Genomic DNA, 15198 nt, shown 5'->3' on the forward strand with positions numbered 1-15198 from the left:
AAGCTTCTGAAAGCCTAAGGTGACACCAGTCACCCGCTCCTCGTATTCCTGAGGCAGCGTGGTGAGCGGCTAACGGCACCCCTGCAGAGCCAGCCAGGGTCTGAATCTGGCTCGACCGCCGCAGCTGCGTGGCTCCAGTTGCTGCAAATCCAATCAGTTCCGGGGCCCGGGTTCCGCTTCGGTAACACGGAGGTGATACCAGGACCTAGTTCACAGAGTTCATACCAGGGGACTCACTGAGCCAACACGTGTAAGCTTTAGAGGTGCCTGGCACCCGGCAGGGGCTCCCGACGGTGTCAGCTACGGTCCTTTTTCTGTGGGAGCTGTTACGGAACCTGGACTGGATGGCCTGACAGAAGAACCAAGCGGCACCCGGAGATCTTGGAGGATGGGAGGTTTATTTAACGCCAGTGGGCTCAGAGGAGAGTGGTCTCCAAAGGTCTGAGCCCCGCGCACAAAGGGGGCAGTTTATACACTTCTACTTCCGCATACTTGGCACCTTTGGCGCGTGCGCGAAGCGGGGCAGGGAGAAGAACCCGGATTGGTTTGCCCGGGAAGCAGAACAGGGAGAAGAACCCGGAAGAGCCCCGGGGCAAGGACTGGGACTCTCTTGTTGGCTTTGTGTGCCGTCTTAGGACACAGATTTTCCTTATCAGAGCCGTTTGCTGACTCCTGTAGGAGGCTGCTCTTGGCAGAAGGGCTCAGCAACAATAGCCAAGCTGCACTTTCCGCCACCTCGCAGATGGCAGCCATGCCGTACCCTTCCGCACCTCGTGTCAGCTCACCTTGCACGTGCTTCACCTCAGGGCCCTAGTACAGAGGCGGTTTTTTAGGTGGGAGGATGCCATGTTCCCGAAGGATTCTGGCCAAGGCCGTGCCAGGTTCCTTCCCCTCAGCTAGGCTTGGGGCCAGTCGCACCGTGGCTTTCGTGAATGCTTTGCAGCCCTAAGTAATGAGGCTCCGGGACAACACTCATGCGATTCCCTGCCAAGGACAGTTGAGAAAGCACCACTCCACGTGGTGCAAATGGGAGAGAACTCAAGGGACCTCCCGGTGATTTGTACAAATGAGACGGTGCTATCCAGCTTCCCAGAAGCTCCGGCCTTCTTTTCCGAAATTACAGGTGGGGCTGAAAGCACATCTAACAATCACACTGGAGGGGCTGAGGCCATGCCCAGGAGCCAGAACCAGAAGGCAGGGCGGGGCGGCTCTCAGCTCCCCCTTCTTAAATGCCAGGGAGGAAATTGGCCAGAGTGCTCCCCCATCCAAAATGGAAAGTTAAATTTAATAGTCTGGACTTCAGCGGTGACTAATCTCTGTTTTTCCTTTCCCCATTGCGCTGAGTCAGTCCCTGGTGGCCCATTCATTTTAAGGTTTGTATGCAGAAGGAAGGAGGGCTCTGGCAGTTTCTGGGCCTTGAAAGCATGGCACCCTAGTTTGTTCAGGTGTGGGTGAGGCCCCTCACCACCAGCTGTGCCCTCAGGCCCCTTGCTCTCTGTTCACTATTTCAGGGACTTCTTGATGCCCTAAGAATGTGACTGAGCCCTGAGCTCCCAGGTTCTAGCGCCACGCCCCAGAGGCGTACCTGGGGCTACGGGGTAAAATAGAAATCCACCTCCCCAGCAAAGACTCGGGAGGGATCTGACTCCCAGAAGCCCTCATTTCTGTTCTCTTTTACTGCTGGGCTCTCAGCACCACACCTGAGGCAGACCAGAGAGGTAAAAACCCAATTATACATATCATTGAATTCAACAAGGGGTAAACACACCAACTGTGAGGGCCACGTGCGAGAGCACTGTGCCCAGCTTGGGAGGACGATCCTCCACTCTGATGTAACAGTCATAAGGTCAGGGCCTGTGCTTTATGGCCCTCTGTGATCTTAGGGTGCCTAACATCACAAAGCAAGTTGAGACAGAGAAAGACAAGGAGCTAATATTCCTCCCCAGTGCCAGGAGCTGTTTTCTGGACTTCACATCTACTACTATTTCATTGACCTCTCCTAATCATCCTAAAAGTATTGCTAATTTTAGCCTACTTTACATATAAGGTGATTAAGGTTCAGAGACAGTGAACTATTTGCCCTAAGTCACACAGATTGCAAGAGAGGGGGGCCAAGATTTGAACTCAGGTCTGCAGGCTGCAAAACTGATCCATACCCCAGCAGGAAAGATACATTAAATTTGCCTAGGATCTTGAATCTTACAGCAGCTCCTCCCTCCCAACTCTATGCTGAGTTTAGACTTCTCTGGCACGATTATGGCTGCTAAGGACCTGGGCAACCCCAAGCCTCTCCACCCAACCCCATCCTGCCAGGGAGAGCTGACTCCCTCCAGTGGGCCAGGACCCCAGCAGACAAAACCATCTTGGTTCCAGTGAGGGGTGCGATTCAAACCCTGTCCCTCCCCTCCCAGCAGAGCCTCTCCCTGGTATCTACCTTGCACAATTTAATCTCTGTAATTTACAGTCTGGTCTTGGGAGAGCTTAGAAATTTTTCCTTTAAAACAGTGGCTGGAACATGCCAAGAGCTGGAATGAGAATTCCACATGGGCTTCATGACTAGATCTGCTACACTCAAATCCATTACATTGAAATTACTATAAAATTCACACAATTCCAAATCTCCAGAAATGATGGTTTTATTTAGAATAAGTGAGCAAAGGGATGATTTCATAGACCCCAATGCCAAAATATTAGCTCAGTGCTTCTCAAATGTTTTGTTTTCAGGACCTCTTTATACTCCAAAAGATTACTGTTGAAGCCAAAGAGCTATTGTTCAATCTAAGTTACATCTACCAATATTTACAGTTTTAGAAAGGAAAATGCAACAAAATTCAAAATATTTATTCATTGGAAAAGAATAAACCTAATACATTTATGTTAACCTAAATAACATGTTTTTAGGGAAAATAACTATATTTTCCAAAATCAAAAATATTAGCAAGAGTGGCATCGTTTTACATTCTTACAAATCACCTTAATTTCTGACTTAACAGAAGACAGATGAATACTCCTATCTGATTCTGCATTCAGTCTGTCCTGATCGCAAACGTCATGCGGCTCCCGAAAGGCCCCTGGGAAGGTGAGAGAAGGAGAGGGAGAAAGGCGAATAAGAGCCTATGACCAGTTTGAAACTTGGGGATCCCCTGGCAGGGTCTTGGGGTCCACCCACCCTCCCAAGGAGTCCCTGGACCACACTTTGGAAACCGCTGTCTAAGCTTAAAAGTGTGATTTTTTTTTTCTTTGGACTGTCTCTCCATCCAAGCAATATCTAAGGGGCTGTAGTCTTGATACAGGAAGTTGGTGGGAATGGGGGTCAATTTCAGGGGAGTGATAGCTCCCAAACCAATAGCTATTGGTTTGAGGAGGAGAACCTTGGAGACACGTGTGGACACATTCGAACCGTGTGGCAGCCCAGCTGGGCTACCCGGAAGGACCATCCACAGGGGTGGCTGGGACGATGCATCACAAGTCCCAAGTAGGGCCGGGAAGAAGAGGCAGACTGGTAGCCCGAGCTCTGCTGCCAGAGCCCAGGCGATGTCTGAATCAGGTGGCTGGGAGACCACAGGGGAAGAGGTGGGGGGTGGGGGGTCCTGCTCGGGTGTGGGGCCAGGACAGCATCTGAGCCACAGCCTGAAATCTGAACCACAGCCTGAAATCTTCAGATAGCAGCTCTGCCAATCCTGACAATGACAACAAAAAGAATATACAGCCAATAACATAGAACTACCATTTACTGAGCACTTGGGGCCAGGCAGTGTGCCAAGCACTTGACAGAAATCCTTTCATTAATCTCTCACAACCAACCCTTTGAGGTAACTATTAACCATAATCCCTTTTCTATGGACAAGCAAAGCAAGGCGGGAGCAGTTAGAGTTATCAAGCAAGGTTCCCTGTGGTCACTGAGCCAAAATTTGAATTCAGGTCTACCAGACCAAAAACTCTCTGCCAGCTCCCAGCCATACCAAGTGGGCAAACTCCTGATGGAGAAAAACCCAAGTTTGAGGGCAGGAAGCCTGCATGTTACTGCTTCCCATGGCTTGAAGCATGGGGACAGAGTCGACCCCCTTGGCAGCTCCAACCACCCTCTTGGGGGCTTCAGAGCTGAATTGTATGGGGGTCATCAGAGATTAAGGACAGTGAGGAGCCAAGGTGACAGCTCTGGGTGTATGGCCCCTGGCTTTCAGGAGCCCCCCGATGACCCTCCCCACCCGACTCTCCCCCCCTTACCATTGTGTGCCCCCCAGCAGGGTAAGTGTGGGAATTGGCACACCCCCCCAAGCCTCCTCCCTGAAGGTCTATAAGAACTACACCCCTTCAAAGCCTTGCCTTGGGGTCCTTCAGAGCCCCATTCCCCAGCAGACCGCCTGGCACAAAGCCACCTCCACAGCCCGCCCCTTCTGAGCTCAGGCTCCCAGAGGTGCAAACTTCTCATAAACAAGCGCTAGCTGCCATTCCCTGAAAAAATAAACAGGGAGATGGTGTGAGAATTCTTTTCCAAGGCATCCTCCCCTCTCCCTAACCAGAGGCTCCAGGGAGTTCAGCTTTGCACGAACTTTAATTTGCGTGCAGACAAGCACAAAAGGCCCAACCGGATATACCTGTTATTTCCCAATGACCTGAGAGTCCGAAGTTTATGTTAAGCCTTGGGTTACAGCTCAGCTTGCACGCAAGGCTCCAGGACTCCTGCAGGCAACTAAGAGGTGGCGGTGGAGAGGACAGAGGAGCGGCACTGAAGTGACAGCACATAATTTAATTCCCCCTAAGCTTTCCAAGCATGCAGACTGTTCCTTTTTTGTCAGCCTATAACCTAAGTGATTTGTTCTACTCAGGCAAGAAATGTCTAATTTAAACCATATTGCAGCTAAGCCTTGGTAAAGAGAGCTCCCTGCAGCTTGGAGCGTGTGGTTAGGCTGCATGGCAGCTGAGGCGAAGCAGGCTCCCTACAGCCCCTGGATTTCTCACCCAGGTCGTGACTGGTGAAACAGGCATTCTTGGGCTCTCATCACCACACTCGCTCGGCCTTCTCATGCTTCATCCCTCGTGAATGGGTTTAATTTTAGTAAGAATGTTTCTAGGAGAGCGCGGGCTCATTGTGCCCTGTGTCTGGGTTAGAGTTCCACGTGAGCCACCAGTGGCTGTGGGACTCCAGGCAAACCTCTTAAACTCCAGCCACCATTTTTCTTCCCTGAAACATAGCCGGGAGCGGTGCAGATGAGACATTCTAGTGGCAAGTAACCTGGTTTACTTGTTTAGGGGGGAAGAAATCTGTGCCCCAAACCTGGCTTTTCCCCTAACCTGCCAGGGCTTTGAGACAAGAAATTTTCTCTGGGCATCAATTTCCTCATCTGTAAAGTAAGCGACTTGGATGAGGTGGTCTTTAAAGTTCTTTCAGCTCTAGGGCTCCTGGGTGGCTCAGATGGTTAAGCATCTGCCTTGGGCTTGGGTCATGATCCTGGAGTCCTGGGATCGAGTCCCGCGTTGGGCTCCCTGCTCCTTGGGAGCCTGCTTCTCCTTCTGCCTCTCTCTCTCTCTGTCTCTCATAAATAAATAAATAAAAATCTTAAAAAATAAAAATAAAAAAATAAAATTTCTTTCAGCTCTAAAAGATTACGTATGCCCTAAGTCGCTTCCAGTTTTACAAAATAATAATAGTAGCTATTATTACTATAACATTATTATTATCTGCAAGTCCCTTCTATAATTCCAAAGAATTCACTAGCCAGGCAAATCTTCTTTTAAAGTTTTCAAAAACTACTTTTATATGCCTTCCTTCCACGAAACAAGGATACTAGCCCCAGACCCCTCCATGGCGAGATCTGATGTGAAAGTTCTAGTCTGACTCCTTCCTGTCAAATTATTGAATTTCCCCTGTGAGCTTGCCAGACTGCTAAAAATGGTCTCTAAACACAGCCTACATTTCAAGGCTGTTCCCTCAGCTAAAAATGCCCCCTCCCTTTCTCTGCTGTGAAAAGCCTCATTCCCCTTTTGCTCTCCTCCCCATTATGGAAGGAATTGTTTTCTCCTCTGAATCCCTTGAGCACTTTGCACTATTATTCCATTGACTTCATTCTATCATGTTATTTTTGGTTTCATATCCAATCTATCTCTGCTTAACTAGACCCTCAGGACCTGGGGAGCAGGGACCAGGTCGTCTGTACAGCTCAGCCTCGCTGCTCCCCTCCTTCCCCCTCCCTCCCCCAGCACCTGGTATATATTCCGTGATGGTAGAAGAATTAAACTGTTGAGCCCTGTGGATTTTATCACAATGGGGTAAGAATGCTCCAAGGGTTAGAAGTTCACAAGCCTGGGCTGAGCAGCACTGATTCCCCACACCCTCACCCCCCCACCCCCACCCCCGCCCCGGAAGGATCACTGATTAGCTGGTGAACTGAAGGAGGATGTGGGCTTGGGGGGCTGGTTGGGATCCCAGGAGCATGTGTTGTGGGGCCCAGGGGAAAGCTGGCTTTTTAGTGGTGGGCAAAAGTTGGTCTGGCCTCACTTGATAAGAGGGGCTGCATATTCCCTTCTCTTTAGCCAGCTTTAGAACCAGCTGGTCGACCCTCCTGTCAGAATGTTTTGTAAATAGCACCCAACTTGGATTACATGGGAGCTTTTCTGAAATTTAAAGAATAACTGCTATTCAGTTTTACTTGCCCCAGGCTCTTTTTTTTTTCCAGCATATGGTAACTCTCAGGAATGTTTCCATTTGCCCCAAGGGTCCAAGGTGGACCCTTGCATGCATGGATACCTTCCTTGCCTTTAGTGTAAAGTCATGTTTGGAGGCTTCAAGCCCTGTGGGGGCTTCTTGTTTTAAAATAAGGAGGGACTTAAAAATTTTTTTTTTCTAAATGAACAAGGATTTGAAGTTAATCTAATTAAGAAAAGCTTAGACGAAGTGCTTTTAAACACCATGGTAGAGAGATAGGAAGAGCTGTGCTATTGGAAAGGTGAGTTTACATTCAGTAAAGTTTTTTACAATGAAAATGAACAAACAGAAAAATTTTGTAATGAAGAGTGGGAACCCCCCAGAAAGTTCTGAAATCCGCCCTGATGCCTTCTCGTGGAGAAGGAATCATGGGTGCTGCAAACTTCGAACAATTTCTTCAGAAAAGGATCCATTTAATTGAAAAGCTGAGTATCTCGGTAAAAATAGTCTAAGTATTGAAAGAATTAAGAGCTAAAAATAATTGTGTCCTTGGAGGTACCTTTTCCTTAAAATATGTGAATTATCCCACCGAAGACATCTGAAGAAGAATCTGTGTGGTTGTTGCATGCAGGTCACTAAGGGCAAAGGAAACTGGGGATTTCATTTCACCCAGGCTGAAGAAAAGCCAGAGGAATAGAGGTCATTTCTGGTGATGGGGAGAGCACTGGGTTGGGAATTCAATGGATGGTAGGTTAGCGTCTTTTGCTTTAATAATTGGGGTAAACATGACAGATGCAACTTTACAAAACATTCCCAGAGAGTGAGAGAGCCAGGGAAGGCTGAGACAATTTACATGAATGCTTGGGAAGCAAAGCAGCTAAAACCTGTTTGCTAGCAAAGGGCAGATGGGGGAGCAACATTCCAGAAATGGAGGGGAAATGAATGAAATCTCAGGTCCCAGAGGGGAGAAGCAAGGCCTGGAATGCCGGCTCTGAAGAAAAGGAAGGGTCGGGGGTTTTATTTTTTAAGATGTCTCAGCAGTGAGAGTGAACGTGGCGCAGGTGGCTTTCAAGATGAGGAGAGGGGTGAGACAGGTAGCTGCGGCCTGTGGCGGATGGGCAGGGGGTCCTGGGGGAGGAAAGAGGGCTCCTGAACAGCATCTGGCAGCTTGGGTGGAAGGACTGGCAGCCTTGAGGTCCATAGACCGAGTGGAGAAATGGAAGGGCAACAGGAACGACTTTGTGGCGGGAGGGTGGGGGGGAGGCAGCAGGGTGGGGAGGGGGTTCTCCTTTCTGAATCTGAGGAGGGGACTTCACGCTGAGGAGAGCCGTACAGGAGGGCTGGGAAAGCCACCAGCAATGCCAGGAAGGCGTGTGGTATCAGACCTGACCTCCAGCAACAATTTCTGCAAAGATGGTGACACCACAAGCCTGTGTCCCTTCACCTCTGCCCTAAAAGTGCCATTAGCTGAATGTCTGTTTTATTAACACTATGTGAAATTGGCTTTATTTGTGGAATTCTGCTAGATAACTTGCATATGTGACCCAAGGAGAAGCAGGCCTTTTTCTGAGGCCCCAGGGCCCTGGAGGCAATTCTTTGGGTTTCAAACCTTTTCTTGGAGATTTTGAGAATAGTGAAATGGGAGAGAGTGTTTACCTTAGAGTAATGTCAAGGAGCAAGAATTCCTGTCCCCTCCAAGGTTCTTCTAGCTGGACCAAGAATCAGGTTTACATGAGACAGATTTATAGGAGAAAATTAAATTTCATAGTGTACTGATGGGGAATCCACACAGACGTGGAAATTTCAAAGACAGGCAGGCATAATGAGATATCTATGTCCTCCTGAACTAAGGAGAAGGGGTAAGAGTCTGGGACTTTGAAGGGAAGAAATGCAATGCACAGGGCAGTAAGAAAAAGAGCAGATGTTTGGTGATTAGATGTTTGCCCTGCTCTACAGATGGGTCACTCAGATAAAATTTATCTCTGGTAATAACCATTCTTCTGAGAAAGATTTCCAATTTAGATTCTTCTGTGTAGTTAAAGGAAGGGCAAAGAGTTTCTCTCAACCCGCAGGGTCTCAATTGCTTTCAGCTCAAGATAATCTTCAGGCCAAAGTGGCCCATCTTGGGGGGGGCCTGTCTTTGGCCCCTACAGCTCCATCCTCTGAAACTTCCTGAAGTTTCACACGTTAAAACTTGAGCTGGTAGACTGTTTTGTCTCACTGAACCACTCTCCTTGGTCTTGACAATAGGTCAGTTTAGTTAAACTCATTTCAGGAGGTGGTGATGCAGGTATGCTCTCCAAGTTTGCCTGTGGTCCGAGTAATCAGGTATTAAATAAGAGGCATATCTACGGAAACAAAAGAAAAGCAGTGGCTAATGATTAGATCAAATTATACACCAGTCTCCGAGTTCTGAGGGTAGCCAGTTGAGAAGACTTCTAGATGTCAGGCTGGAAGCATCGTCACATAGAGTGAGGGCAGGCTGTGGCAATCGGATTTTCTTGGTTTGTCGCTAAATGTCTCTGGTGATCCTTTGAGTGGCCCCAGAGCAAGAGGCACAAAGATCATCTACACATGAGCTACTGTGGCGATTTCTCTGAAATTTACATCACATCGTTTATATTAAGTTTGCAAGCCTTAGGAAAAAGGGAAGTTTTAGTTCTCAAATGATTCCAACTCTGAAAGATCAGAGAACAATCAAAAATGTTAATTTGGAGAGTTGGAGCCAGGCTTTGGAGGACACTGGAAGAAATGAGGATCTAGTCCAGCGTATGATGAATAGTTGTTAAAATCTAGTATTTACAAAGGTGTGTTATGGAAACACATTCTCTCTATAATCACCCTCATTTTTACCGAAGATAGCCAAATTAACACTAATTTATTTGCAAAATAAGTCTCATTTCAAAACAAAACAAAAACAACCCCCCCCAAACTTGGTCTGATTATTTACATAAATGCAGCAATAGTGGTTGACCATATAGGCTTTTTAAACTCTGCTTTGCTGGAACTTTTCATAAGGAATCCCTAGAATGAACTTTTAATAACCTCTCGAGGTCAGAAGCCAAGCCAAATACCTGCCATCTGATTTCATCTGCAATACTTACAGATTTGGGTGAATTCCTCTCTTCTCAAGGTTCCAAAATATCCTGAACTCCCTGCACCTATCAGGAAGTGACCTTCTTTACTCACCTGGTAAGCCTGCTGGGAACTCTGTAAGCAAGGCACCATGCTGATATTTCCAAGGGGCCTTATTGGCTCCATAAAGTCAACCTTAGTTCCTTAAAGCTGTCTGTTTATATCTGAGACTATGCGTGTCTCTCTCAAACATGACATTGCTGCCAAACCCTTGGTGACATAACTAAGATTTCCAATTGTGTCCTGTCATAAAGAGAACAAATTCTTATTGAACTTAGGCAAATAAATATATTGACATAAAAATATAAGACTACTCACTGAGAATTTCTGAATTCTGGCGGGTAGGGAGAAAAGATAAACGTTTCAATTTATTCACGAAGGTATATTTTATCAAATTGCTGTCAGTTAGCCTAAGAGAAAAAGTTTTCTTCAATCTGGAAAAAAAAACAGTATTTTTTTTAAAGTCAGCAATGTTTCCAACAAAAAGTCATAAAAATTATAATTATCCTCCTCAGTTTATTCAGGTCCCATGTGATTATTAATTCTTGTTCTGCTTGAATCCAATTTTTTCACTAGTTCTGGATTTTTTTTTTTTAACCTAGTTCAGTTTTATGGTCTTGAGGTTATCAGAAACCTGTACTCAGAGTTCTTTCCATGCACCTCCCTGAAGATAAAGCACATTTGCAGGAAGCTTTTATAAAAAGCATCTGAGTAAAAGTATAACTGTCGGGAAATAATAAAAGTCTTAAAAATGGCCACAGTTAAAGATCTGATTAGAGTTCACAATGCAATTGACAAGGAAATTTGGTTAGTTCTATGACCTACAACAGGTCAAGATAATAACATACCAGGACATCAGATTTCTAGGCATTTCACATACTTTTTAGAACACTGATTTAAAACACACACACAGACTGATTTTAATAATATATCTACATAAATGTCACCTAAGTGGCTTTACTATCACTTATTAGACAATGCTTCCCATGTAATTTAACACACCAAATAAACCTAATTATTTTAATTTCTCAAAAACTTGTTTTTGAAGAGTTCCAGGGGCCCCCTGGAAAGGTTCAGTTAGATTGTGGTCAAAAACTTCCTTTTAGAATTTGATTTTTGGAAATATGGCAAAAAATATCAATCAAAATTGATTAAATACGATCACAAATCCCTATGAAACGATATCAAATGATCCATGTAAACAAAATGACAGTAAGAGATTTCAAACAGGTAACATAGCTGTGAACAAAATTTAGCTCTTTTAATAAATACTAAGACTCGGTTTTCTAAAGTAATCAAAGACCTGATAAATTTAGGAGATTAGTTTGACAATACAGATCATTGTTTTTTTAGGCAGATAACTTAAAAGATAAAGAAAACTTTTGTTTACAGTTTCTCTTTAAGTGCAGACCCATAGTTTAAGGAAATTCTGTCCTTTTCACAGAGAGAAAACAAAATTTTAATTTTGCCTCAGTGTTTATTTACTTCAATTTATCTTAATCTTAGCCAGTACTGACCATGCACAAAATTTTTTTCCAAAGATTCTTTTTCCATAAACTTTCTGCAACTTTCTTTTTTACAGTCAGATTTTGTCCTATGTTTTCCCTCTTTAAATAACTAGTCTCACTTTAGGACAAAATTATTTTCTTTTCCTTCAACAAAGATTTTTCTTTTCTTACCAAAAACACATATCTTACCTTCTTTGCATACAGAATTATCTCCCTTAACTCCAGTAGTCTTAATTACATTTATCAGAATTCTTCATGCTTAGAAACCTTAATTTTTAGTGAAAACTAAATAGTAAGAAATTGTGCATTGTCTCCTCTACCAGAACTTTTCAGATTGGCAAATTTATGAATATATTTCATAATTTTCAAGAACATGCACTTTTTCATAATATAATCTGTTGATAAAGCATAAAACATGTTTACAAACAGACCCAAATTTATCTCGAGTTTCTCTGTAATAAGACAAAAGTAGATAAGTTATTTTCAGTATTTAATGTTCATTATTTGATCTCATTTGAAATGATCAGGATAATCAATGAATTTAAATTTACTCTCCATTTAACTTAGCAACACTTTAAAGTTCTAGGTTACCAAAGATTTCAGAACTATTTAAGAGTTTGCCTACAAACTTTTTTATCTTACTGACACCTACTTAATTCACTGGCTCCTAACAATTATGCTTAGACTACCCACAAAACTTCATGAGGCATTAGACAAAGTCAGCCATTATTCTAAGGGTTTTTTTTTTCCTGACAAATATAGCAAGAGAGTTAACATGTACTTCTCTGACTTTTAGTAAACACAAGCAGAATGAAAGTTTTATATTTAATGCTAATAACTCTAAAGATATGTCTATTTTAATTAAACCAGCAACCTTAAATTAGCTTTCATTTCAGACATTTTCCCAAAATCACATGAACCTGGAAAACACTTGGGTTAGTTTCTAGCTTTCTGAGTTTTAGAATGCCCAATCCTTACAAGTGTTTGCCTTCAAACCAACTAAAATAGACCTCTTTTACAAATTAATTTTAGCAGTACCATCCGGAGATAGAGAAAATATTTCACACTTACAATATACAACACACAAAAATACAAGGACAAGATGCAAACAAAATCTTTTACAGCTTTTGCTTTTTTACTAATATTTGTGGAGAGGACATTATAGGCCCAGTTTCCAAATATTTCCCTCACCCCGTGAAAAACTCCTCCCTGAAGTTTGCATTTCAAAGAATGGCTCTTAGGTTCTAGAGAAGGAAGGGGGCAGGGGAGGTAGTTTACCTCACAAAGACAGAAAGTACCCAAGTTTTTTTTCCAAAGTGGATTCCTGGGTGGCTCAGCTGGTTGAGTGTCTGCCTTTGGCTCAGGTCATGATCCCGGGGTCCTGGGATCGAGCCCCGCGTCGGGCTCCCTGCTCAGCCAGGAGCCTGCTTCTCCCTCTCCCACTCCCCCTGCTTGTGTTCCCTCTCTCGCTGTGTCTCTCTCTGTCAAATAAAGAAATAAAATCTTTAAAAAAAAAAAAGGGCCTCTTCCCCACACCCCCCCCGCCCCCTTCTTTCCTTCAATCTCAGGAGACTGTGAGCTGTGTTTATATTTCAAAGACATGATAAGAGTTATAATTTCAAGGGACAGAGAAAGAAAGTAAAAAAAAAATTTTTTTCCCCTAGAGTTTCAGGATAATTGCTATTTAAAATTTACTTTTTTTTTTTTTTAAGTACAGCACAATTTTGTTTCAGTATCCTGATATTTTATAACATCCACAAACATTTTTGAGAAGACTAGGTGAGTTTTGGAGATTGGTAAAGATAGGTGGGCTTTGACTTGTTTCTAAATTGCATTTCGGTTTTGTAGAGATTTGTAAAATAAAGACAGTTGCCCCTAAGTCCCCAAAGATAAAAAAAATCACAGCCTGAATATCAAAGGACTGGCCCACCTTTGATTTTTTTGTTATTTTTTTAATTTTTTTAAAGATTTTATTTATTTATTTGACAGAGAGAGAGAGAGTGAGAGAGGGAACACAAGCAGGGGGAGTGGGAGAGGGAGAAGCAGGCTTCCCGCTGAGCAGGGAGCCCGATGTGGGGCTCGATTCTAGGACCGTGGGATCATGATCTGAGCCCAAGGCAGACACTTAAGCGATGGAGCCACCCAGGCTCCCCTGGCCCACCTTTTAAGCTAAATTTGCTTCTTTTTATCAGGGAAATTTTTAACTAAAATGGGAACCAAAAGATTTTTGCCTATATAGTCAATATAAAGCATTTTAACAAAAGCCTTTTTCCTGGGTATGCAACTAACCTTGACTTCTATTAGCCCTGATTATTAGCCTTTTGCAGATCATTTGTAGGAGGGCCTATGAGAAATTCTGGTCATTTGTTTCCTCTGTGAAGGGAAGGTTGTGTAAATATAGTCAAATATTCTTTGTAATTTCTCTCTAAATTTGGTAGTATCTTCTAGATACTAGAGGTTAAAGGGCTTCACGGTTTAAAAAAGTCTGCTGCTGTCCAGGAGACATGGATTCCTTGGTAATAAGCAGTCTAGGGTACACCCGCAAAGCACATTGTGTAGGAAGGCCTGAAGCAGGCAGAGCTGATAATGGAGCCCTGGGAGGTAGGAACAAAGGGAGCCTTATAGCCAGTCTCAAGGGCTTTTGTTAAATTCCTTTTCTGGCTTTCAGCACTTACAGGAACAACCTGTATACTTAGAACCTAGAGATTAGGCCAGAGTGCTCTCTGTAAATCTTATAGGGAAAGGGAAGTTAAAATAGGCAGACGTGCCTGGATTTTAAGCAGGGGAGTTTACTGCCCTGTAAACTATGGACATGGACATTTATTTTTAAGTCTTAAGTCTAATTTCTGGTTTTTCCTTTTTTTTATTTTATCAAAGGAGTCCCTAAGACTTGTCCTACTGATACTAATAAGACAACTGGAGCTCTTCATTTTATATATTTATATATATATGTGTTTATATATGTATATATAATTTAATTTATATAGATTTATTTTATATATTACATATTTAATTTACATATAATTTTATAAAAATTATATATTTATATATATTTCATACATATTATATATATATATATATATAATTTAAATATAACCAATTTAAAGGATCCATTTTCTGGTCATTGGTGAGTAAGATCTATGAACAGCAACCCTAACCAATAAGCCTAATGGCTTAACTGAGGATCTAAGAGGTGTCCAGAGAGGGCATAGGTGATGCAGCCCCCATGACCCAAAAGTTTACTCCTGAAAGTAGTCTAAGAAAGCAAAAGCTTTCACTGCAGAGGCGGTAAGGATGGTGTAGTAAAAACAGTGTCTCCAGTCTCCCCCCAAATCCTGAGCTGCCTCCAGCCACAGACCTACTAATCTGTGACATTGAGCAGGCACTACTAGAATGGGACTTTCCAGCACTGACAAGCAACGAAGGTTGAGATGACAAAGGTTCCTATAGGCTGCCGCCTTTCTTGACAAACTCCATGGCTGGACAGAGAGAGAGACTTAGGTCCCTAGTCTATTTGACTGGCCACCAAGGTGTAGCCCCGTTAGTGCATTCTCTGGATGGTGGAGACCAAAGAGAATGTTCTCACTGGTCACAAAGCCAAGCTCTTAGGACATAAACCAAGACAAAAGGAAGTCTTATCCAGTATACACACATGAACAGCTTTTCTAAGCCTTGGGTTTCCTGGAGCCAAACTAACACCTAGGAGGGATGTGCCACAGGGTGAGGGGTTTCGTGATGTTTTCCAGTGTACCTCACTGAATGGACGTGTTGTTGATGGGTGACCTTGTGTCGACCTAACCTGTTCCATGATCAACTGATCCTAACACAGGAGTCCACTTGAGGTGGCAAGTGCTCTAATGGTGTTTAAGTGCTCAACCCATGCCCACCATTTTGTGGCTTTGGCTAAGA

General features: G+C 43.8%; 1 long non-coding RNA gene across 1 annotated transcript; it reads right to left on the reverse strand.

Annotated features, from left to right (window-relative positions):
* Nucleotides 1-8162: 8162 nt before the first annotated feature.
* On the reverse strand, nucleotides 8163-12705 carry LOC113937595. The gene is made up of 3 exons (XR_003524649.2): nucleotides 12568-12705; nucleotides 10100-10215; nucleotides 8163-8994 (listed from the first exon to the last, which is right to left on the reverse strand). It is a non-coding gene; the product is annotated as an uncharacterized LOC113937595 (long non-coding RNA).
* Between the last annotated feature and the right edge of the window lie 2493 nt (nucleotides 12706-15198).

Source organism: Zalophus californianus, chromosome 8, assembly GCF_009762305.2.
Source record: "Zalophus californianus isolate mZalCal1 chromosome 8, mZalCal1.pri.v2, whole genome shotgun sequence".
NCBI lineage: Eukaryota > Metazoa > Chordata > Mammalia > Carnivora > Otariidae > Zalophus > Zalophus californianus.